At 43.0% G+C, this 24125-nt stretch overlaps 1 protein-coding gene and 1 long non-coding RNA gene across 6 annotated transcripts in view; one reads left to right on the forward strand and one right to left on the reverse strand.

The window, feature by feature from the left end:
• LOC149450174 (uncharacterized) overlaps nucleotides 1–24125 on the reverse strand; it is a 46913-nt gene that overhangs the window by 13013 nt on the left and 9775 nt on the right. The gene's annotated exons all lie outside the window — the stretch shown is intronic.
• Nucleotides 1–24125, forward strand: part of LOC149450175 (threonine synthase-like 2) — a 164784-nt gene that overhangs the window by 9942 nt on the left and 130717 nt on the right. The gene's annotated exons all lie outside the window — the stretch shown is intronic.

The following is a 24125-nucleotide window of genomic DNA, read 5'->3' on the forward strand; positions in this document are numbered from 1 at the left end:
TGTCCCATCATTAGTGTCAGTGGGAGGAATAGTGCCCCATCATTAGTCAGTGGGAGGAATAGTGCCCCATCATTGGTGTCAGTGGGAGGATAGTGCCCCATCATTGGTGTCAGTGGGAAGAATCGTGCCCCATCATTGGTGTCAGTGGGAGGAATAGTGCCCCATCATTGGTGTCAGTCGGAGGAATAGTGCCCCATCATTGGTGTCAGTCGGAGGAATAGTGCCCCATCATTGGTGTCAGTGGGAGGAATAGTGCCCCGTCATTGGTGTCAGTGGGAGGAATAGTGCCCCGTCATTGGTGTCAGTGGGAGGAATAGTGCCCCATCATTGGTGTCAGTGGGAGGAATAGTGCCCCATCATTGGTGTCAGTGGGAGGAATAGTGCTCCATCATTAGTGTCAGTGGGAGGAATAGTGCCCCATCATTGGTATCAGTGGCAGGAATAGTGCCCCATCATTGGTGTCAGTGGGAGGAATAGTGCCCCATCATTGGTGTCAGTGGGGGGAATAGTGCCCCATCATTGGTGTCAGTGGGAGGAATAGTGCCCCATCATTGGTATCAGTGGCAGGAATTGCGCCCCATCATTGGTGTCAGTGGGAGGAATAGCGCCCCATCGTTGGTATCAGTGGAAGGAATAGTGCCCCATCGTTGGTGTCAGTGGGGAGGAGGAATAGTGCCCCATCGTTGCTGTCAGTGGGGAGGAGGAATAGTGTCCCATCATTGGTGTCAGTGGGGAGAATAGTGCCCCATCATTGGTATCAGTGGGGAGAATAGTGCCCCATCGTTGGTGTCAGTGGGGGAGGAATAGTGCCCCATCATTGGTATCAGTGGGGAGAAAAGTGCCCCATCGTTGGTGTCAGTGGGGAGGAGGAATAGTGTCCCATTGTTGGTGTTAGTGGGGAGGAGGAATAGTGTCCCATCGTTGGTGTCAGTGGGGAGGAACAGCGCCCCATCATTAGTGTCAGTGGGGGAGAGGAGCGGCTGCTCCTTCTTTCAGTACGGCTGCTTGATTTTCGTGAGGCCGTTCGGCTCCGCCTTCTCGCCGGTGATTGGTCGCCGCGCTGGCGCCCAATCACCGGTGAGGAGGCGGAGCCGAGCGACCATCGAGCGGCCGAACTGAAAGAAGGAGCAGCCGCGCTTCCTGGACCGGATCATCGTGGGACCGGGACCGGAGCCAGGTAAGGTGCAGCAGCCCCTCTGCCCACCCCTGTACTTAGTGTCCAGCGTATAAGACGACCCCCGACTTTTCAGAAGATTTTCAGGCGTTCAAAAGTCATCTTATACGCCGGCAAATACGGTAGATCCCAACCAGGAAAACCCGCTTTTACCCCAGAGTAAACTCAGACCAAATAATGTGCTAGAGAAGTAATCCACTCTGGCCAGAGCACAACACATTTAAAAAACACACAATACTGACAGGAACATTAGACGATACATGCTCAACATGTTTTTGGCTCACATATTTTTCATTGCTTATTCACAATCAAAGTAAAAAACTTAAGACTGACAAACACTGTGTACTCTAAACAGTATATGTTACTCCTGTCCCCTTCTTTGCATTGTCTATGCTGTGCATTAAACTTTTCTCTTTTCGTTGTATAGTGTATGTTACACTGTACATTATACTTTTGACCCATTCTCTGTATAGTGTATGTTGTACGTTGTACTCCTGACCTTTTTTCTGTATAGTCTTTATTGTACATTAAAACGCTATGCTTCACATTACACTTCTGACCTCTTCTCAACAATATGTGATTCTTTGATATGAAGGGCTTATGGAGCTTCTATACTGTTCGCAAGTACGTCTCTTAGCGGCTGATCCTTCTTGGCTGATCCCTCTCCTAGGTCGATCGCTGTGTAAAGAGGTAGATCGTTTCTTAGAGTTCGGAAACGAAGAGTTGGAACTCTGCACTGCTGTCCCGTCGGTGTGCCCAGTCTCGACTGTAAAACGGGGAAGAAGGTATACCCCTTTACGGAGGATAGACAGCAGGGCCTTTTTGCCCGGAGTATCAGCTTTACAGCCAATCACCCGTTTTATCCTTGATCCATAGAAAAATAGGCAGACAAATATATAGATAGATAGATCCCAAGCGGGCAAACCCGCTTTTACCCCAGAGTAAACTCAGACCAAATAATGTGCTAGAGAAGTAATCCACTCTGGCCAGAGCACAACACATTTAAAAAACACACAATACTGACAAGAACATTAGACGACACATGCTCAGCATGTTTTTGGCTCACATATTTTTCATTGCTTATTCACAATCAAAGTAATAAACTTAAGACCAACAAACACTAACTGTGTACTTTAAACAGTATATGTTACTCCTGGCCCCTTCTCTGCATTGTCTATGCTGTGCATTAAAATCCTCTCTTTTCTTTGTATAGTGTATGTTACACTGTACATGATACTTTTGACCCATTCTCTGTATAGTGTATGTTGTACGTTGTACTCCTGACCTTTTTTCTGTATAGTCTTTATTGTACATTAAAACGCTATGCTTCACATTACACTTCTGACCTCTTCTCAACAATATGTGATTCTTTGATATGAAGGGCTTATGGAGCTTCTATACTGTTCGCAAGTACGTCTCTTAGCGGCTGATCCTTCTTTCTTGGCTGATCCCTTTCCTAGGTCGATCGCTGTGTAAAGAGGTAGATCGTTTCTTAGAGTTCAGAAACGAAGAGTTGGAACTCTGCACTGCTGTCCCGTCGGCGTGCCCAGTCTCGACTGTAAAACGGGGAAGAAGGTATACCCCTTTACGGAGGATAGACAGCAGGGCCTTTTTGCCCGGAGTATCAGCTTTACAGCCAATCACCCATTTTATCCTTGATCCATAGAAAAATAGACAGACAAATATATAGATAGATAGATCCCAAGCGGGCAAACCCGCTTTTACCCCAGAGTAAACGCAGACCAAATAATGTGCTAGAGAAGTAATCCACTCTGGCCAGAGCACAATACTGACAAGAACATTAGACGCCACACGCTCAACATGTTTTTGGCTCACATATTTTTCATTGCTTATTCACAATCAAAGTAATAAACTTAAGACCAACCAACACTAACTGTGTACTTTAAACAGTATATGTTACTCCTGGCCCCTTCTCTGCATTGTCTATGCTGTGCATTAAACTTTTCTCTTTTCGTTGTATAGTGTATGTTACACAGTACATTATACTTTTGACCCATTCTCTGTATAGTGTATGTTGTACGTTGTACTCCTGACCTTTTTTCTGTATAGTCTTTATTGTACATTAAATCGGCATACTTCACATTACACTTCTGACCTTTTCTCAAAAAATTCTTATTCTTTGATATGAAGGGCTTATGGAGCTTCTATACTGTTCGCAAGTACGTCTCTTAGCGGCTGATCCTTCTTGGCTGATCCCTCTCCTAGGTTGATCGCTGTGTAAAGAGGTAGATCGTTTCTTAGAGTTCGGAAACGAAGAGTTGGAACTCTGCACTGCTGTCCCGTCGGTGTGCCCAGTCTCGACTGTAAAACGGGGAAGAAGGTATACCCCTTTACGGAGGATAGACAGCAGGGCCTTTTTGCCCGGAGTATCAGCTTTACAGCCAATCACCCGTTTTATCCTTGATCCATAGAAAAATAGGCAGACAAATATATAGATAGATAGATCCCAAGCGGGCAAACCCGCTTTTACCCCAGAGTAAACTCAGACCAAATAATGTGCTAGAGAAGTAATCCACTCTGGCCAGAGCACAACACATTTAAAAAACACACAATACTGACAAGAACATTAGACGACACATGCTCAACATGTTTTTGGCTCACATATTTTTCATTGCTTATTCACAATCAAAGTAATAAACTTAAGACCGACAAACACTAACTGTGTACTTTAAACAGTATATGTTACTCCTGGCCCCTTCTCTGCATTGTCTATGCTGTGCATTAAAATCCTCTCTTTTCTTTGTATAGTGTATGTTACACTGTACATTATACTTTTGACCCATTCTCTGTATAGTGTATGTTGTACGTTGTACTCCTGACCTTTTTTCTGTATAGTCTTTATTGTACATTAAAACGCTATGCTTCACATTACACTTCTGACCTCTTCTCAACAAATTGTGATTCTTTGATATGAAGGGCTTATGGAGCTTCTATACTGTTCGCAAGTACGTCTCTTAGCGGCTGATCCTTCTTTCTTGGCTGATCCCTCTCCTAGGTCGATCGCTGTGTAAAGAGGTAGATCGTTTCTTAGAGTTCGGAAACGAAGAGTTGGAACTCTGCACTGCTGTCCCGTCGGCGTGCCCAGTCTCGACTGTAAAACGGGGAAGAAGGTATACCCCTTTACGGAGGATAGACAGCAGGGCCTTTTTGCCCGGAGTATCAGCTTTACAGCCAATCACCCGTTTTATCCTTGATCCATAGAAAAATAGACAGACAAATATATAGATAGATAGATCTCAAGCCGGCAAACCCGCTTTTACCCCAGAGTAAACTCAGACCAAATAATGTGCTAGAGAAGTAATCCACTCTGACCAGAGCACAACACATTTAAAAAACACACAATACTGACAAGAACATTAGACGACACATGCTCAGCATGTTTTTGGCTCACATATTTTTCATTGCTTATTCACAATCAAAGTAATAAACTTAAGACCGACAAACACTAACTGTGTACTTTAAACAGTATATGTTACTCCTGGCCCCTTCTCTGCATTGTCTATGCTGTGCATTAAAATCCTCTCTTTTCTTTGTATAGTGTATGTTACACTGTACATGATACTTTTGACCCATTCTCTGTATAGTGTATGTTGTACGTTGTACTCCTGACCTTTTTTCTGTATAGTCTTTATTGTACATTAAAACGCTATGCTTCACATTACACTTCTGACCTCTTCTCAACAATATGTGATTCTTTGATATGAAGGGCTTATGGAGCTTCTATACTGTTCGCAAGTACGTCTCTTAGCGGCTGATCCTTCTTTCTTGGCTGATCCCTTTCCTAGGTCGATCGCTGTGTAAAGAGGTAGATCGTTTCTTAGAGTTCAGAAACGAAGAGTTGGAACTCTGCACTGCTGTCCCGTCGGCGTGCCCAGTCTCGACTGTAAAACGGGGAAGAAGGTATACCCCTTTACGGAGGATAGACAGCAGGGCCTTTTTGCCCGGAGTATCAGCTTTACAGCCAATCACCCGTTTTATCCTTGATCCATAGAAAAATAGACAGACAAATATATAGATAGATAGATCCCAAGCGGGCAAACCCGCTTTTACCCCAGAGTAAACTCAGACTAAATAATGTGCTAGAGAAGTAATCCACTCTGGCCAGAGCACAACACATTTAAAAAACACACAATACTGACAAGAACATTAGACGACACATGCTCAGCATGTTTTTGGCTCACATATTTTTCATTGCTTATTCACAATCAAAGTAATAAACTTAAGACCGACAAACACTAACTGTGTACTTTAAACAGCATATGTTACTCCTGGCCCCTTCTCTGCATTGTCTATGCTGTGCATTAAAATCCTCTCTTTTCTTTGTATAGTGTATGTTACACTGTACATGATACTTTTGACCCATTCTCTGTATAGTGTATGTTGTACGTTGTACTCCTGACCTTTTTTCTGTATAGTCTTTATTGTACATTAAAACGCTATGCTTCACATTACACTTCTGACCTCTTCTCAACAATATGTGATTCTTTGATATGAAGGGCTTATGGAGCTTCTATACTGTTCGCAAGTACGTCTCTTAGCGGCTGATCCTTCTTTCTTGGCTGATCCCTTTCCTAGGTCGATCGCTGTGTAAAGAGGTAGATCGTTTCTTAGAGTTCAGAAACAAAGAGTTGGAACTCTGCACTGCTGTCCCGTCGGCGTGCCCAGTCTCGACTGTAAAACGGGGAAGAAGGTATACCCCTTTACGGAGGATAGACAGCAGGGCCTTTTTGCCCGGAGTATCAGCTTTACAGCCAATCACCCATTTTATCCTTGATCCATAGAAAAATAGACAGACAAATATATAGATAGATAGATCCCAAGCGGGCAAACCCGCTTTTACCCCAGAGTAAACTCAGACCAAATAATGTGCTAGAGAAGTAATCCACTCTGGCCAGAGCACAATACTGACAAGAACATTAGACGCCACACGCTCAACATGTTTTTGGCTCACATATTTTTCATTGCTTATTCACAATCAAAGTAATAAACTTAAGACCGACCAACACTAACTGTGTACTTTAAACAGTATATGTTACTCCTGGCCCCTTCTCTGCATTGTCTATGCTGTGCATTAAAATCCACTCTTTTCTTTGTATAGTGTATGTTACACTGTACATTATACTTTTGACCCATTCTCTGTCTAGTGTATGTTGTACGTTTTACTCCTGACCTTTTTTCTGTATAGTCTTTATTGTACATTAAAACGCTATGCTTCACATTACACTTCTGACCTCTTCTCAACAAATTGTGATTCTTTGATATGAAGGGCTTATGGAGCTTCTATACTGTTCGCATGTACGTCTCTTAGCGGCTGATCCTTCTTGGCTGATCCCTCTCCTAGGTCGATCGCTGTGTAAAGAGGTAGATCGTTTCTTAGAGTTCGGAAACGAAGAGTTGGAACTCTGCACTGCTGTCCCGTCGGCGTGCCCAGTCTCGACTGTAAAACGGGGAAGAAGGTATACCCCTTTACGGAGGATAGACAGCAGGGCCTTTTTGCCCGGAGTATCAGCTTTACAGCCAATCACCCGTTTTATCCTTGATCCATAGAAAAATAGGCAGACAAATATATAGATAGATAGATCCCAAGCGGGCAAACCCGCTTTTACCCCAGAGTAAACTCAGACCAAATAATGTGCTAGAGAAGTAATCCACTCTGGCCAGAGCACAACACATTTAAAAAACACACAATACTGACAAGAACATTAGACGACACATGCTCAACATGTTTTTGGCTCACATATTTTTCATTGCTTATTCACAATCAAAGTAATAAACTTAAGACCGACAAACACTAACTGTGTACTTTAAACAGTATATGTTACTCCTGGCCCCTTCTCTGCATTGTCTATGCTGTGCATTAAAATCCTCTCTTTTCTTTGTATAGTGTATGTTACACTGTACATGATACTTTTGACCCATTCTCTGTATAGTGTATGTTGTACGTTGTACTCCTGACCTTTTTTCTGTATAGTCTTTATTGTACATTAAAACGCTATGCTTCACATTACACTTCTGACCTCTTCTCAACAATATGTGATTCTTTGATATGAAGGGCTTATGGAGCTTCTATACTGTTCGCAAGTACGTCTCTTAGCGGCTGATCCTTCTTTCTTGGCTGATCCCTTTCCTAGGTCGATCGCTGTGTAAAGAGGTAGATCGTTTCTTAGAGTTCAGAAACGAAGAGTTGGAACTCTGCACTGCTGTCCCGTCGGCGTGCCCAGTCTCGACTGTAAAACGGGGAAGAAGGTATACCCCTTTACGGAGGATAGACAGCAGGGCCTTTTTGCCCGGAGTATCAGCTTTACAGCCAATCACCCATTTTATCCTTGATCCATAGAAAAATAGACAGACAAATATATAGATAGATAGATCCCAAGCGGGCAAACCCGCTTTTACCCCAGAGTAAACTCAGACCAAATAATGTACTAGAGAAGTAATCCACTCTGGCCAGAGCACAATACTGACAAGAACATTAGACGCCACACGCTCAACATGTTTTTGGCTCACATATTTTTCATTGCTTATTCACAATCAAAGTAATAAACTTAAGACCGACCAACACTAACTGTGTACTTTAAACAGTATATGTTACTCCTGGCCCCTTCTCTGCATTGTCTATGCTGTGCATTAAAATCCACTCTTTTCTTTGTATAGTGTATGTTACACTGTACATTATACTTTTGACCCATTCTCTGTCTAGTGTATGTTGTACGTTTTACTCCTGACCTTTTTTCTGTATAGTCTTTATTGTACATTAAAACGCTATGCTTCACATTACACTTCTGACCTCTTCTCAACAAATTGTGATTCTTTGATATGAAGGGCTTATGGAGCTTCTATACTGTTCGCAAGTACGTCTCTTAGCGGCTGATCCTTCTTGGCTGATCCCTCTCCTAGGTCGATCGCTGTGTAAAGAGGTAGATCGTTTCTTAGAGTTCGGAAACGAAGAGTTGGAACTCTGCACTGCTGTCCCGTCGGCGTGCCCAGTCTCGACTGTAAAACGGGGAAGAAGGTATACCCCTTTACGGAGGATAGACAGCAGGGCCTTTTTGCCCGGAGTATCAGCTTTACAGCCAATCACCCGTTTTATCCTTGATCCATAGAAAAATAGACAGACAAATATATAGATAGATAGATCTCAAGCGGGCAAACCCGCTTTTACCCCAGAGTAAACTCAGACCAAATAATGTGCTAGAGAAGTAATCCACTCTGACCAGAGCACAACACATTTAAAAAACACACAATACTGACAAGAACATTAGACGACACATGCTCAGCATGTTTTTGGCTCACATATTTTTCATTGCTTATTCACAATCAAAGTAATAAACTTAAGACCGACAAACACTAACTGTGTACTTTAAACAGTATATGTTACTCCTGGCCCCTTCTCTGCATTGTCTATGCTGTGCATTAAAATCCTCTCTTTTCTTTGTATAGTGTATGTTACACTGTACATGATACTTTTGACCCATTCTCTGTATAGTGAATGTTGTACGTTGTACTCCTGACCTTTTTTCTGTATAGTCTTTATTGTACATTAAAACGCTATGCTTCACATTACATTTCTGACCTCTTCTCAACAATATGTGATTCTTTGATATGAAGGGCTTATGGAGCTTCTATACTGTTCGCAAGTACGTCTCTTAGCGGCTGATCCTTCTTTCTTGGCTGATCCCTTTCCTAGGTCGATCGCTGTGTAAAGAGGTAGATCGTTTCTTAGAGTTCAGAAACGAAGAGTTGGAACTCTGCACTGCTGTCCCGTCGGCGTGCCCAGTCTCGACTGTAAAACGGGGAAGAAGGTATACCCCTTTACGGAGGATAGACAGCAGGGCCTTTTTGCCCGGCGTATCAGCTTTACAGCCAATCACCCATTTTATCCTTGATCCATAGAAAAATAGACAGACAAATATATAGATAGATAGATCCCAAGCGGGCAAACCCGCTTTTACCCCAGAGTAAACTCAGACCAAATAATGTACTAGAGAAGTAATCCACTCTGGCCAGAGCACAATACTGACAAGAACATTAGACGCCACACGCTCAACATGTTTTTGGCTCACATATTTTTCATTGCTTATTCACAATCAAAGTAATAAACTTAAGACCGACCAACACTAACTGTGTACTTTAAACAGTATATGTTACTCCTGGCCCCTTCTCTGCATTGTCTATGCTGTGCATTAAAATCCACTCTTTTCTTTGTATAGTGTATGTTACACTGTACATTATACTTTTGACCCATTCTCTGTCTAGTGTATGTTGTACGTTTTACTCCTGACCTTTTTTCTGTATAGTCTTTATTGTACATTAAAACGCTATGCTTCACATTACACTTCTGACCTCTTCTCAACAAATTGTGATTCTTTGATATGAAGGGCTTATGGAGCTTCTATACTGTTCGCAAGTACATCTCTTAGCGGCTGATCCTTCTTTCTTGGCTGATCCCTTTCCTAGGTCGATCGCTGTGTGAAAAGGTAGATCGTTTCTTAGAGTTCGAAAACGAAGAGTTGGAACTCTGCACTGCTGTCCCGTCGGCGTGCCCAGTCTCGACTGTAAAACGGGGAAGAAGGTATACCCCTTTACGGAGGATAGACAGCAGGGCCTTTTTGCCCGGAGTATCAGCTTTACAGCCAATCACCCATTTTATCCTTGATCCATAGAAAAATAGACAGACAAATATATAGATAGATAGATCCCAAGCGGGCAAACCCGCTTTTACCCCAGAGTAAACTCAGACCAAATAATGTGCTAGAGAAGTAATCCACTCTGGCCAGAGCACAACACATTTAAAAAACACACAATACTGACAAGAACATTAGACGACACATGCTCAGCATGTTTTTGGCTCACATATTTTTCATTGCTTATTCACAATCAAAGTAATAAACTTAAGACCGACAAACACTAACTGTGTACTTTAAACAGCATATGTTACTCCTGGCCCCTTCTCTGCATTGTCTATGCTGTGCATTAAAATCCTCTCTTTTCTTTGTATAGTGTATGTTACACTGTACATGATACTTTTGACCCATTCTCTGTATAGTGTATGTTGTACGTTGTACTCCTGACCTTTTTTCTGTATAGTCTTTATTGTACATTAAAACGCTATGCTTCACATTACACTTCTGACCTCTTCTCAACAATATGTGATTCTTTGATATGAAGGGCTTATGGAGCTTCTATACTGTTCGCAAGTACGTCTCTTAGCGGCTGATCCTTCTTTCTTGGCTGATCCCTTTCCTAGGTCGATCGCTGTGTAAAGAGGTAGATCGTTTCTTAGAGTTCAGAAACGAAGAGTTGGAACTCTGCACTGCTGTCCCGTCGGCGTGCCCAGTCTCGACTGTAAAACGGGGAAGAAGGTATACCCCTTTACGGAGGATAGACAGCAGGGCCTTTTTGCCCGGAGTATCAGCTTTACAGCCAATCACCCATTTTATCCTTGATCCATAGAAAAATAGACAGACAAATATATAGATAGATAGATCCCAAGCGGGCAAACCCGCTTTTACCCCAGAGTAAACTCAGACCAAATAATGTGCTAGAGAAGTAATCCACTCTGGCCAGAGCACAATACTGACAAGAACATTAGACGCCACACGCTCAACATGTTTTGGGCTCACATATTTTTCATTGCTTATTCACAATCAAAGTAATAAACTTAAGACCGACCAACACTAACTGTGTACTTTAAACAGTATATGTTACTCCTGGCCCCTTCTCTGCATTGTCTATGCTGTGCATTAAAATCCACTCTTTTCTTTGTATAGTGTATGTTACACTGTACATTATACTTTTGACCCATTCTCTGTCTAGTGTATGTTGTACGTTTTACTCCTGACCTTTTTTCTGTATAGTCTTTATTGTACATTAAAACGCTATGCTTCACATTACACTTCTGACCTCTTCTCAACAAATTGTGATTCTTTGATATGAAGGGCTTATGGAGCTTCTATACTGTTCGCAAGTACATCTCTTAGCGGCTGATCCTTCTTTCTTGGCTGATCCCTTTCCTAGGTCGATCGCTGTGTGAAAAGGTAGATCGTTTCTTAGAGTTCGAAAACGAAGAGTTGGAACTCTGCACTGCTGTCCCGTCGGCGTGCCCAGTCTCGACTGTAAAACGGGGAAGAAGGTATACCCCTTTACGGAGGATAGACAGCAGGGCCTTTTTGCCCGGAGTATCAGCTTTACAGCCAATCACCCATTTTATCCTTGATTTATAGAAAAATAGACAGACAAATATATAGATAGATAGATCCCAAGCGGGCAAACCCGCTTTTACCCCAGAGTAAACTCAGACCAAATAATGTGCTAGAGAAGTAATCCACTCTGGCCAGAGCACAACACATTTAAAAAACACACAATACTGACAAGAACATTAGACGACACATGCTCAGCATGTTTTTGGCTCACATATTTTTCATTGCTTATTCACAATCAAAGTAATAAACTTAAGACCGACAAACACTAACTGTGTACTTTAAACAGCATATGTTACTCCTGGCCCCTTCTCTGCATTGACTATGCTGTGCATTAAAATCCTCTCTTTTCTTTGTATAGTGTATGTTACACTGTACATGATACTTTTGACCCATTCTCTGTATAGTGTATGTTGTACGTTGTACTCCTGACCTTTTTTCTGTATAGTCTTTATTGTACATTAAAACGCTATGCTTCACATTACACTTCTGACCTCTTCTCAACAAATTGTGATTCTTTGATATGAAGGGCTTATGGAGCTTCTATACTGTTCGCAAGTACGTCTCTTAGCGGCTGATCCTTCTTTCTTGGCTGATCCCTTTCCTAGGTCGATCGCTGTGTAAAGAGGTAGATCGTTTCTTAGAGTTCAGAAACGAAGAGTTGGAACTCTGCACTGCTGTCCCGTCGGCGTGCCCAGTCTCGACTGTAAAACGGGGAAGAAGGTATACCCCTTTACGGAGGATAGACAGCAGGGCCTTTTTGCCCGGAGTATCAGCTTTACAGCCAATCACCCATTTTATCCTTGATCCATAGAAAAATAGACAGACAAATATATAGATAGATAGATCCCAAGCGGGCAAACCCGCTTTTACCCCAGAGTAAACTCAGACCAAATAATGTACTAGAGAAGTAATCCACTCTGGCCAGAGCACAATACTGACAAGAACATTAGACGCCACACGCTCAACATGTTTTTGGCTCACATATTTTTCATTGCTTATTCACAATCAAAGTAATAAACTTAAGACCGACCAACACTAACTGTGTACTTTAAACAGTATATGTTACTCCTGGCCCCTTCTCTGCATTGTCTATGCTGTGCATTAAAATCCACTCTTTTCTTTGTATAGTGTATGTTACACTGTACATTATACTTTTGACCCATTCTCTGTCTAGTGTATGTTGTACGTTTTACTCCTGACCTTTTTTCTGTATAGTCTTTATTGTACATTAAAACGCTATGCTTCACATTACACTTCTGACCTCTTCTCAACAAATTGTGATTCTTTGATATGAAGGGCTTATGGAGCTTCTATACTGTTCGCAAGTACGTCTCTTAGCGGCTGATCCTTCTTGGCTGATCCCTCTCCTAGGTCGATCGCTGTGTAAAGAGGTAGATCGTTTCTTAGAGTTCGGAAACGAAGAGTTGGAACTCTGCACTGCTGTCCCGTCGGCGTGCCCAGTCTCGACTGTAAAACGGGGAAGAAGGTATACCCCTTTACGGAGGATAGACAGCAGGGCCTTTTTGCCCGGAGTATCAGCTTTACAGCCAATCACCCGTTTTATCCTTGATCCATAGAAAAATAGACAGACAAATATATAGATAGATAGATCTCAAGCGGGCAAACCCGCTTTTACCCCAGAGTAAACTCAGACCAAATAATGTGCTAGAGAAGTAATCCACTCTGACCAGAGCACAACACATTTAAAAAACACACAATACTGACAAGAACATTAGACGACACATGCTCAGCATGTTTTTGGCTCACATATTTTTCATTGCTTATTCACAATCAAAGTAATAAACTTAAGACCGACAAACACTAACTGTGTACTTTAAACAGTATATGTTACTCCTGGCCCCTTCTCTGCATTGTCTATGCTGTGCATTAAAATCCTCTCTTTTCTTTGTATAGTGTATGTTACACTGTACATGATACTTTTGACCCATTCTCTGTATAGTGAATGTTGTACGTTGTACTCCTGACCTTTTTTCTGTATAGTCTTTATTGTACATTAAAACGCTATGCTTCACATTACATTTCTGACCTCTTCTCAACAATATGTGATTCTTTGATATGAAGGGCTTATGGAGCTTCTATACTGTTCGCAAGTACGTCTCTTAGCGGCTGATCCTTCTTTCTTGGCTGATCCCTTTCCTAGGTCGATCGCTGTGTAAAGAGGTAGATCGTTTCTTAGAGTTCAGAAACGAAGAGTTGGAACTCTGCACTGCTGTCCCGTCGGCGTGCCCAGTCTCGACTGTAAAACGGGGAAGAAGGTATACCCCTTTACGGAGGATAGACAGCAGGGCCTTTTTGCCCGGAGTATCAGCTTTACAGCCAATCACCCATTTTATCCTTGATCCATAGAAAAATAGACAGACAAATATATAGATAGATAGATCCCAAGCGGGCAAACCCGCTTTTACCCCAGAGTAAACTCAGACCAAATAATGTACTAGAGAAGTAATCCACTCTGGCCAGAGCACAATACTGACAAGAACATTAGACGCCACACGCTCAACATGTTTTTGGCTCACATATTTTTCATTGCTTATTCACAATCAAAGTAATAAACTTAAGACCGACCAACACTAACTGTGTACTTTAAACAGTATATGTTACTCCTGGCCCCTTCTCTGCATTGTCTATGCTGTGCATTAAAATCCACTCTTTTCTTTGTATAGTGTATGTTACACTGTACATTATACTTTTGACCCATTCTCTGTCTAGTGTATGTTGTACGTTTTACTCCTGACCTTTTTTCTGTATAGTCTTTATTGTACATTAAAACGCTATGCTTCACATTACACTTCTGACCTCTTCTCAACAAATTGTGATTCTTTGATATGAAGGGCTTATGGAGCTTCTATACTGTTCGCAAGTACATCTCTTAGCGGCTGATCCTTCTTTCTTGGCTGATCCCTTTCCTAGGTCGATCGCTGTGTGAAAAGGTAGATCGTTTCTTAGAGTTCGAAAACGAAGAGTTGGAACTCTGCACTGCTGTCCCGTCGGCGTGCCCAGTCTCGACTGTAAAACGGGGAAGAAGGTATACCCCTTTACGGAGGATAGACAGCAGGGCCTTTTTGCCCGGAGTATCAGCTTTACAGCCAATCACCCATTTTATCCTTGATCCATAGAAAAATAGACAGACAAATATATAGATAGATAGATCCCAAGCGGGCAAACCCGCTTTTACCCCAGAGTAAACTCAGACCAAATAATGTGCTAGAGAAGTAATCCACTCTGGCCAGAGCACAACACATTTAAAAAACACACAATACTGACAAGAACATTAGACGACACATGCTCAGCATGTTTTTGGCTCACATATTTTTCATTGCTTATTCACAATCAAAGTAATAAACTTAAGACCGACAAACACTAACTGTGTACTTTAAACAGCATATGTTACTCCTGGCCCCTTCTCTGCATTGTCTATGCTGTGCATTAAAATCCTCTCTTTTCTTTGTATAGTGTATGTTACACTGTACATGATACTTTTGACCCATTCTCTGTATAGTGTATGTTGTACGTTGTACTCCTGACCTTTTTTCTGTATAGTCTTTATTGTACATTAAAACGCTATGCTTCACATTACACTTCTGACCTCTTCTCAACAATATGTGATTCTTTGATATGAAGGGCTTATGGAGCTTCTATACTGTTCGCAAGTACGTCTCTTAGCGGCTGATCCTTCTTTCTTGGCTGATCCCTTTCCTAGGTCGATCGCTGTGTAAAGAGGTAGATCGTTTCTTAGAGTTCAGAAACGAAGAGTTGGAACTCTGCACTGCTGTCCCGTCGGCGTGCCCAGTCTCGACTGTAAAACGGGGAAGAAGGTATACCCCTTTACGGAGGATAGACAGCAGGGCCTTTTTGCCCGGAGTATCAGCTTTACAGCCAATCACCCATTTTATCCTTGATCCATAGAAAAATAGACAGACAAATATATAGATAGATAGATCCCAAGCGGGCAAACCCGCTTTTACCCCAGAGTAAACTCAGACCAAATAATGTGCTAGAGAAGTAATCCACTCTGGCCAGAGCACAATACTGACAAGAACATTAGACGCCACACGCTCAACATGTTTTGGGCTCACATATTTTTCATTGCTTATTCACAATCAAAGTAATAAACTTAAGACCGACCAACACTAACTGTGTACTTTAAACAGTATATGTTACTCCTGGCCCCTTCTCTGCATTGTCTATGCTGTGCATTAAAATCCACTCTTTTCTTTGTATAGTGTATGTTACACTGTACATTATACTTTTGACCCATTCTCTGTCTAGTGTATGTTGTACGTTTTACTCCTGACCTTTTTTCTGTATAGTCTTTATTGTACATTAAAACGCTATGCTTCACATTACACTTCTGACCTCTTCTCAACAAATTGTGATTCTTTGATATGAAGGGCTTATGGAGCTTCTATACTGTTCGCAAGTACATCTCTTAGCGGCTGATCCTTCTTTCTTGGCTGATCCCTTTCCTAGGTCGATCGCTGTGTGAAAAGGTAGATCGTTTCTTAGAGTTCGAAAACGAAGAGTTGGAACTCTGCACTGCTGTCCCGTCGGCGTGCCCAGTCTCGACTGTAAAACGGGGAAGAAGGTATACCCCTTTACGGAGGATAGACAGCAGGGCCTTTTTGCCCGGAGTATCAGCTTTACAGCCAATCACCCATTTTATCCTTGATTTATAGAAAAATAGACAGACAAATATATAGATAGATAGATCCCAAGCGGGCAAACCCGCTTTTACCCCAGAGTAAACTCAGACCAAATAATGTGCTAGAGAAGTAATCCACTCTGGCCAGAGCACAACACATTTAAAAAACACACAATACTGACAAGAACATTAGACGACACATGCTCAGCATGTTTTTGGCTCACATATTTTTCATTGCTTATTCACAATCAAAGTAATAAACTTAAGACCGACAAACACTAACTGTGTACTTTAAACAGCATATGTTACTCCTGGCCCCTTCTCTGCATTGACTATGCTGTGCATTAAAATCCTCTCTTTTCTTTGTATAGTGTATGTTACACTGTACATGATACTTTTGACCCATTCTCTGTATAGTGTATGTTGTACGTTGTACTCCTGACCTTTTTTCTGTATAGTCTTTATTGTACATTAAAACGCTATGCTTCACATTACACTTCTGACCTCTTCTCAACAAATTGTGATTCTTTGATATGAAGGGCTTATGGAGCTTCTATACTGTTCGCAAGTACGTCTCTTAGCGGCTGATCCTTCTTTCTTGGCTGATCCCTTTCCTAGGTCGATCGCTGTGTAAAGAGGTAGATCGTTTCTTAGAGTTCAGAAACGAAGAGTTGGAACTCTGCACTGCTGTCCCGTCGGCGTGCCCAGTCTCGACTGTAAAACGGGGAAGAAGGTATACCCCTTTACGGAGGATAGACAGCAGGGCCTTTTTGCCCGGAGTATCAGCTTTACAGCCAATCACCCATTTTATCCTTGATCCATAGAAAAATAGACAGACAAATATATAGATAGATAGATCCCAAGCGGGCAAACCCGCTTTTACCCCAGAGTAAACTCAGACCAAATAATGTACTAGAGAAGTAATCCACTCTGGCCAGAGCACAATACTGACAAGAACATTAGACGCCACACGCTCAACATGTTTTTGGCTCACATATTTTTCATTGCTTATTCACAATCAAAGTAATAAACTTAAGACCGACCAACACTAACTGTGTACTTTAAACAGTATATGTTACTCCTGGCCCCTTCTCTGCATTGTCTATGCTGTGCATTAAAATCCACTCTTTTCTTTGTATAGTGTATGTTACACTGTACATTATACTTTTGACCCATTCTCTGTCTAGTGTATGTTGTACGTTTTACTCCTGACCTTTTTTCTGTATAGTCTTTATTGTACATTAAAACGCTATGCTTCACATTACACTTCTGACCTCTTCTCAACAAATTGTGATTCTTTGATATGAAGGGCTTATGGAGCTTCTATACTGTTCGCAAGTACGTCTCTTAGCGGCTGATCCTTCTTGGCTGATCCCTCTCCTAGGTCGATCGCTGTGTAAAGAGGTAGATCGTTTCTTAGAGTTCGGAAACGAAGAGTTGGAACTCTGCACTGCTGTCCCGTCGGCGTGCCCAGTCTCGACTGTAAAACGGGGAAGAAGGTATACCCCTTTACGGAGGATAGACAGCAGGGCCTTTTTGCCCGGAGTATCAGCTTTACAGCCAATCACCCGTTTTATCCTTGATCCATAGAAAAATAGACAGACAAATATATAGATAGATAGATCTCAAGCGGGCAAACCCGCTTTTACCCCAGAGTAAACTCAGACCAAATAATGTGCTAGAGAAGTAATCCACTCTGACCAGAGCACAACACATTTAAAAAACACACAATACTGACAAGAACATTAGACGACACATGCTCAGCATGTTTTTGGCTCACATATTTTTCATTGCTTATTCACAATCAAAGTAATAAACTTAAGACCGACAAACACTAACTGTGTACTTTAAACAGTATATGTTACTCCTGGCCCCTTCTCTGCATTGTCTATGCTGTGCATTAAAATCCTCTCTTTTCTTTGTATAGTGTATGTTACACTGTACATGATACTTTTGACCCATTCTCTGTATAGTGAATGTTGTACGTTGTACTCCTGACCTTTTTTCTGTATAGTCTTTATTGTACATTAAAACGCTATGCTTCACATTACATTTCTGACCTCTTCTCAACAATATGTGATTCTTTGATATGAAGGGCTTATGGAGCTTCTATACTGTTCGCAAGTACGTCTCTTAGCGGCTGATCCTTCTTTCTTGGCTGATCCCTTTCCTAGGTCGATCGCTGTGTAAAGAGGTAGATCGTTTCTTAGAGTTCAGAAACGAAGAGTTGGAACTCTGCACTGCTGTCCCGTCGGCGTGCCCAGTCTCGACTGTAAAACGGGGAAGAAGGTATACCCCTTTACGGAGGATAGACAGCAGGGCCTTTTTGCCCGGAGTATCAGCTTTACAGCCAATCACCCATTTTATCCTTGATCCATAGAAAAATAGACAGACAAATATATAGATAGATAGATCCCAAGCGGGCAAACCCGCTTTTACCCCAGAGTAAACTCAGACCAAATAATGTACTAGAGAAGTAATCCACTCTGGCCAGAGCACAATACTGACAAGAACATTAGACGCCACACGCTCAACATGTTTTTGGCTCACATATTTTTCATTGCTTATTCACAATCAAAGTAATAAACTTAAGACCGACCAACACTAACTGTGTACTTTAAACAGTATATGTTACTCCTGGCCCCTTCTCTGCATTGTCTATGCTGTGCATTAAAATCCACTCTTTTCTTTGTATAGTGTATGTTACACTGTACATTATACTTTTGACCCATTCTCTGTCTAGTGTATGTTGTACGTTTTACTCCTGACCTTTTTTCTGTATAGTCTTTATTGTACATTAAAACGCTATGCTTCACATTACACTTCTGACCTCTTCTCAACAAATTGTGATTCTTTGATATGAAGGGCTTATGGAGCTTCTATACTGTTCGCAAGTACATCTCTTAGCGGCTGATCCTTCTTTCTTGGCTGATCCCTTTCCTAGGTCGATCGCTGTGTGAAAAGGTAGATCGTTTCTTAGAGTTCGAAAACGAAGAGTTGGAACTCTGCACTGCTGTCCCGTCGGCGTGCCCAGTCTCGACTGTAAAACGGGGAAGAAGGTATACCCCTTTACGGAGGATAGACAGCAGGGCCTTTTTGCCCGGAGTATCAGCTTTACAGCCAATCACCCATTTTATCCTTGATCCATAGAAAAATAGACAGACAAATATATAGATAGATAGATCCCAAGCGGGCAAACCCGCTTTTACCCCAGAGTAAACTCAGACCAAATAATGTGCTAGAGAAGTAATCCACTCTGGCCAGAGCACAACACATTTAAAAAACACACAATACTGACAAGAACATTAGACGACACATGCTCAGCATGTTTTTGGCTCACATATTTTTCATTGCTTATTCACAATCAAAGTAATAAACTTAAGACCGACAAACACTAACTGTGTACTTTAAACAGCATATGTTACTCCTGGCCCCTTCTCTGCATTGTCTATGCTGTGCATTAAAATCCTCTCTTTTCTTTGTATAGTGTATGTTACACTGTACATGATACTTTTGACCCATTCTCTGTATAGTGTATGTTGTACGTTGTACTCCTGACCTTTTTTCTGTATAGTCTTTATTGTACATTAAAACGCTATGCTTCACATTACACTTCTGACCTCTTCTCAACAATATGTGATTCTTTGATATGAAGGGCTTATGGAGCTTCTATACTGTTCGCAAGTACGTCTCTTAGCGGCTGATCCTTCTTTCTTGGCTGATCCCTTTCCTAGGTCGATCGCTGTGTAAAGAGGTAGATCGTTTCTTAGAGTTCAGAAACGAAGAGTTGGAACTCTGCACTGCTGTCCCGTCGGCGTGCCCAGTCTCGACTGTAAAACGGGGAAGAAGGTATACCCCTTTACGGAGGATAGACAGCAGGGCCTTTTTGCCCGGAGTATCAGCTTTACAGCCAATCACCCATTTTATCCTTGATCCATAGAAAAATAGACAGACAAATATATAGATAGATAGATCCCAAGCGGGCAAACCCGCTTTTACCCCAGAGTAAACTCAGACCAAATAATGTGCTAGAGAAGTAATCCACTCTGGCCAGAGCACAATACTGACAAGAACATTAGACGCCACACGCTCAACATGTTTTGGGCTCACATATTTTTCATTGCTTATTCACAATCAAAGTAATAAACTTAAGACCGACCAACACTAACTGTGTACTTTAAACAGTATATGTTACTCCTGGCCCCTTCTCTGCATTGTCTATGCTGTGCATTAAAATCCACTCTTTTCTTTGTATAGTGTATGTTACACTGTACATTATACTTTTGACCCATTCTCTGTCTAGTGTATGTTGTACGTTTTACTCCTGACCTTTTTTCTGTATAGTCTTTATTGTACATTAAAACGCTATGCTTCACATTACACTTCTGACCTCTTCTCAACAAATTGTGATTCTTTGATATGAAGGGCTTATGGAGCTTCTATACTGTTCGCAAGTACATCTCTTAGCGGCTGATCCTTCTTTCTTGGCTGATCCCTTTCCTAGGTCGATCGCTGTGTGAAAAGGTAGATCGTTTCTTAGAGTTCGAAAACGAAGAGTTGGAACTCTGCACTGCTGTCCCGTCGGCGTGCCCAGTCTCGACTGTAAAACGGGGAAGAAGGTATACCCCTTTACGGAGGATAGACAGCAGGGCCTTTTTGCCCGGAGTATCAGCTTTACAGCCAATCACCCATTTTATCCTTGATTTATAGAAAAATAGACAGACAAATATATAGATAGATAGATCCCAAGCGGGCAAACCCGCTTTTACCCCAGAGTAAACTCAGACCAAATAATGTGCTAGAGAAGTAATCCACTCTGGCCAGAGCACAACACATTTAAAAAACACACAATACTGACAAGAACATTAGACGACACATGCTCAGCATGTTTTTGGCTCACATATTTTTCATTGCTTATTCACAATCAAAGTAATAAACTTAAGACCGACAAACACTAACTGTGTACTTTAAACAGCATATGTTACTCCTGGCCCCTTCTCTGCATTGACTATGCTGTGCATTAAAATCCTCTCTTTTCTTTGTATAGTGTATGTTACACTGTACATGATACTTTTGACCCATTCTCTGTATAGTGTATGTTGTACGTTGTACTCCTGACCTTTTTTCTGTATAGTCTTTATTGTACATTAAAACGCTATGCTTCACATTACACTTCTGACCTCTTCTCAACAATATGTGATTCTTTGATATGAAGGGCTTATGGAGCTTCTATACTGTTCGCAAGTACGTCTCTTAGCGGCTGATCCTTCTTTCTTGGCTGATCCCTTTCCTAGGTCGATCGCTGTGTAAAGAGGTAGATCGTTTCTTAGAGTTCAGAAACGAAGAGTTGGAACTCTGCACTGCTGTCCCGTCGGCGTGCCCAGTCTCGACTGTAAAACGGGGAAGAAGGTATACCCCTTTTACGGAGGATAGACAGCAGGGCCTTTTTGCCCGGAGTATCAGCTTTACAGCCAATCACCCATTTTATCCTTGATCCATAGAAAAATAGACAGACAAATATATAGATAGATAGATCCCAAGCGGGCAAACCCGCTTTTACCCCAGAGTAAACTCAGACCAAATAATGTGCTAGAGAAGTAATCCACTCTGGCCAGAGCACAATACTGACAAGAACATTAGACGCCACACGCTCAACATGTTTTTGGCTCACATATTTTTCATTGCTTATTCACAATCAAAGTAATAAACTTAAGACCGACCAACACTAACTGTGTACTTTAAACAGTATATGTTACTTCTGGTGCATTCTCTGCATTGTCTATGCTGTGCATCAAAATCCTCTTTTTTCTTTGTATAGTGCAGCGGTTCTCAACCTGGGGGTCGCGACCCCTTTGGGGGTCGAACGACCATTTCCCAGGGGTCGCCTAAGACCATCGGAAAACACATATTTCCGATGGTCTTAGGAACCGAGACACCGCTGCTCTGTCTCGCGATCTGTGGGCGGGATGATATGCGCCCCTGTAACCTGGCCACACCTCCGGGATCACTCAACAGCTCCGCCTCCTCGCCGCTGATTGGCCACCGGAACTGTAGCTCAGGAGAGGCACACAGGTGGCCAATCACCGGCGAGGAGGTGGAGCTTGGAGAGGAGGAGCCGAGCGGCAGAGCGCGCAGATCGAAGAAGACCGAGGGAGCTCTGCAGGAGCGAGTAAAGAGGAGAGCGGCCAGAGAAGGAAGACAGCTGACAGGTAAGTGCAAATTTTGCTTCTGCAGGCTGTAGATGGGAGAGGGAGAGAGCGAGCCCAGGTTGGAGCAGGGGCCAGCAAGGTAAGTATCATTGGTGTCAGTGGAAGGGATAGTGCCCCATCATTTGTGTCACTAATACCAACGATGGGGCACTATTCCTCCCCCCACTGACACCAACGATGGGGCACTATTCCTCCCCCCACTGACACCAATGATAGGCACTATTCTTCCCCCCACTGACACCAACGATGGGGCACTATTCCTCCCACTGACACCAACAATGGGGCACTATTCCTCCCACTGACACCAACGATGGGGCACTATTCCTCCCACTGACACCAACGATGGGGCACTATTCCTCCCACTGACACCAACGATAAGGCACTATTCCTCCCACTGACACCAACGATGGGGCACTATTCCTCCCACTGACACCAACGATGGGGCACTATTCCTCCCACTGACACCAACGATGGGGCACTGTTCCTCCCACTGACACCAACGATGGGGCACTGTTCCTCCCACTGACACCAACGATGGGGCACTGTTCCTCCCACTGACACCAACGATGGGGCACTGTTCCTCCCACTGACACCAACGATGGGGCACTGTTCCTCCCACTGACACCAACGATGGGGCACTGTTCCTCCCACTGACACCAACGATGGGGCACTGTTCCTCCCACTGACACCAACGATGGGGCACTGTTCCTCCCACTGACACCAACGATGGGGCACTGTTCCTCCCACTGACACCAACGATGGGGCACTGTTCCTCGCACTGACACCAACGATGGGGCACTGTTCCTCCCACTGACACCAACGATGGGGCACTGTTCCTCCCACTGACACCAACGATGGGGCACTGTTCCTCCCACTGACACCAACGATGGGGCACTGTTCCTCCCACTGACGCCAACGATGGGGCACTGTTCCTCCCACTGACGCCAACGATGGGGCACTATTCCTCCCACTGACGCCAACGATGGGGCACTATTCCTCCCACTGACGCCAACGATGGGGCACTATTCCTCCCACTGACGCCAACGATGGGGCACTATTCCTCCCACTGACGCCAACGATGGGGCACTATTCCTCCCACTGACGCCAACGATGGGGCACTATTCCTCCCACTGACGCCAACGATGGGGCACTATTCCTCCCACTGACGCCAACGATGGGGCACTATTCCTCCCACTGACGCCAACGATGGGGCACTATTCCTCCCACTGACACCAACGATGGGGCACTATTCCTCCCACTAACGCCAAGGATGGGGCACTATTCCTCCCACTGACGCCAATGATGGGGCACTATTCCTCCCACTGACGCCAACGACGGGGCACTATTCCTCCCACTGACACCAACGATGGGGCACTATTCATCCCACTGATACCAACGATGGGACACTATTCCTCCCACTGACATCAGTGATGGGGCGCTAGTCCTCCCACTACAAAATTACAGTTCTGAAGTAGCAACGAAAATAATTTTATGGTTTGGGGGTCACCACAACATGAGGAACTGTATTAAGGGGTCGCGGCATTAGAAAGGTTGAAACCACTGGTGTAGTGTATGTTACACTGTACATTATACTTTTGACCCATTCTCTGTATAGTGTATGTTGTACGTTGTACTCCTGACCTTTTTTCTGTATAGTCTTTATTGTACAATAAAACGCTATGCTTCACATTACACTTCTGACCTCTTCTCAACAAATTGTGATTCTTTGATATGAAGGGCTTATGGAGCTTCTATACTGCTCGCAAGTACGTCTCTTAGCGGCTGATCCTTCTTGGCTGATCCCTCTCCTAGGTCGATCGCTGTGTAAAGAGGTAGATCGTTTCTTAGAGTTCGGA

The sequence above is a fragment of the Staurois parvus genome, unplaced genomic scaffold, assembly GCF_062004578.1.
Source record: "Staurois parvus isolate SC_StPar_1 unplaced genomic scaffold, SC_StPar_1.0 ptg000581l, whole genome shotgun sequence".
In the NCBI taxonomy this organism is placed as follows: Eukaryota; Metazoa; Chordata; class Amphibia; order Anura; family Ranidae; genus Staurois; species Staurois parvus.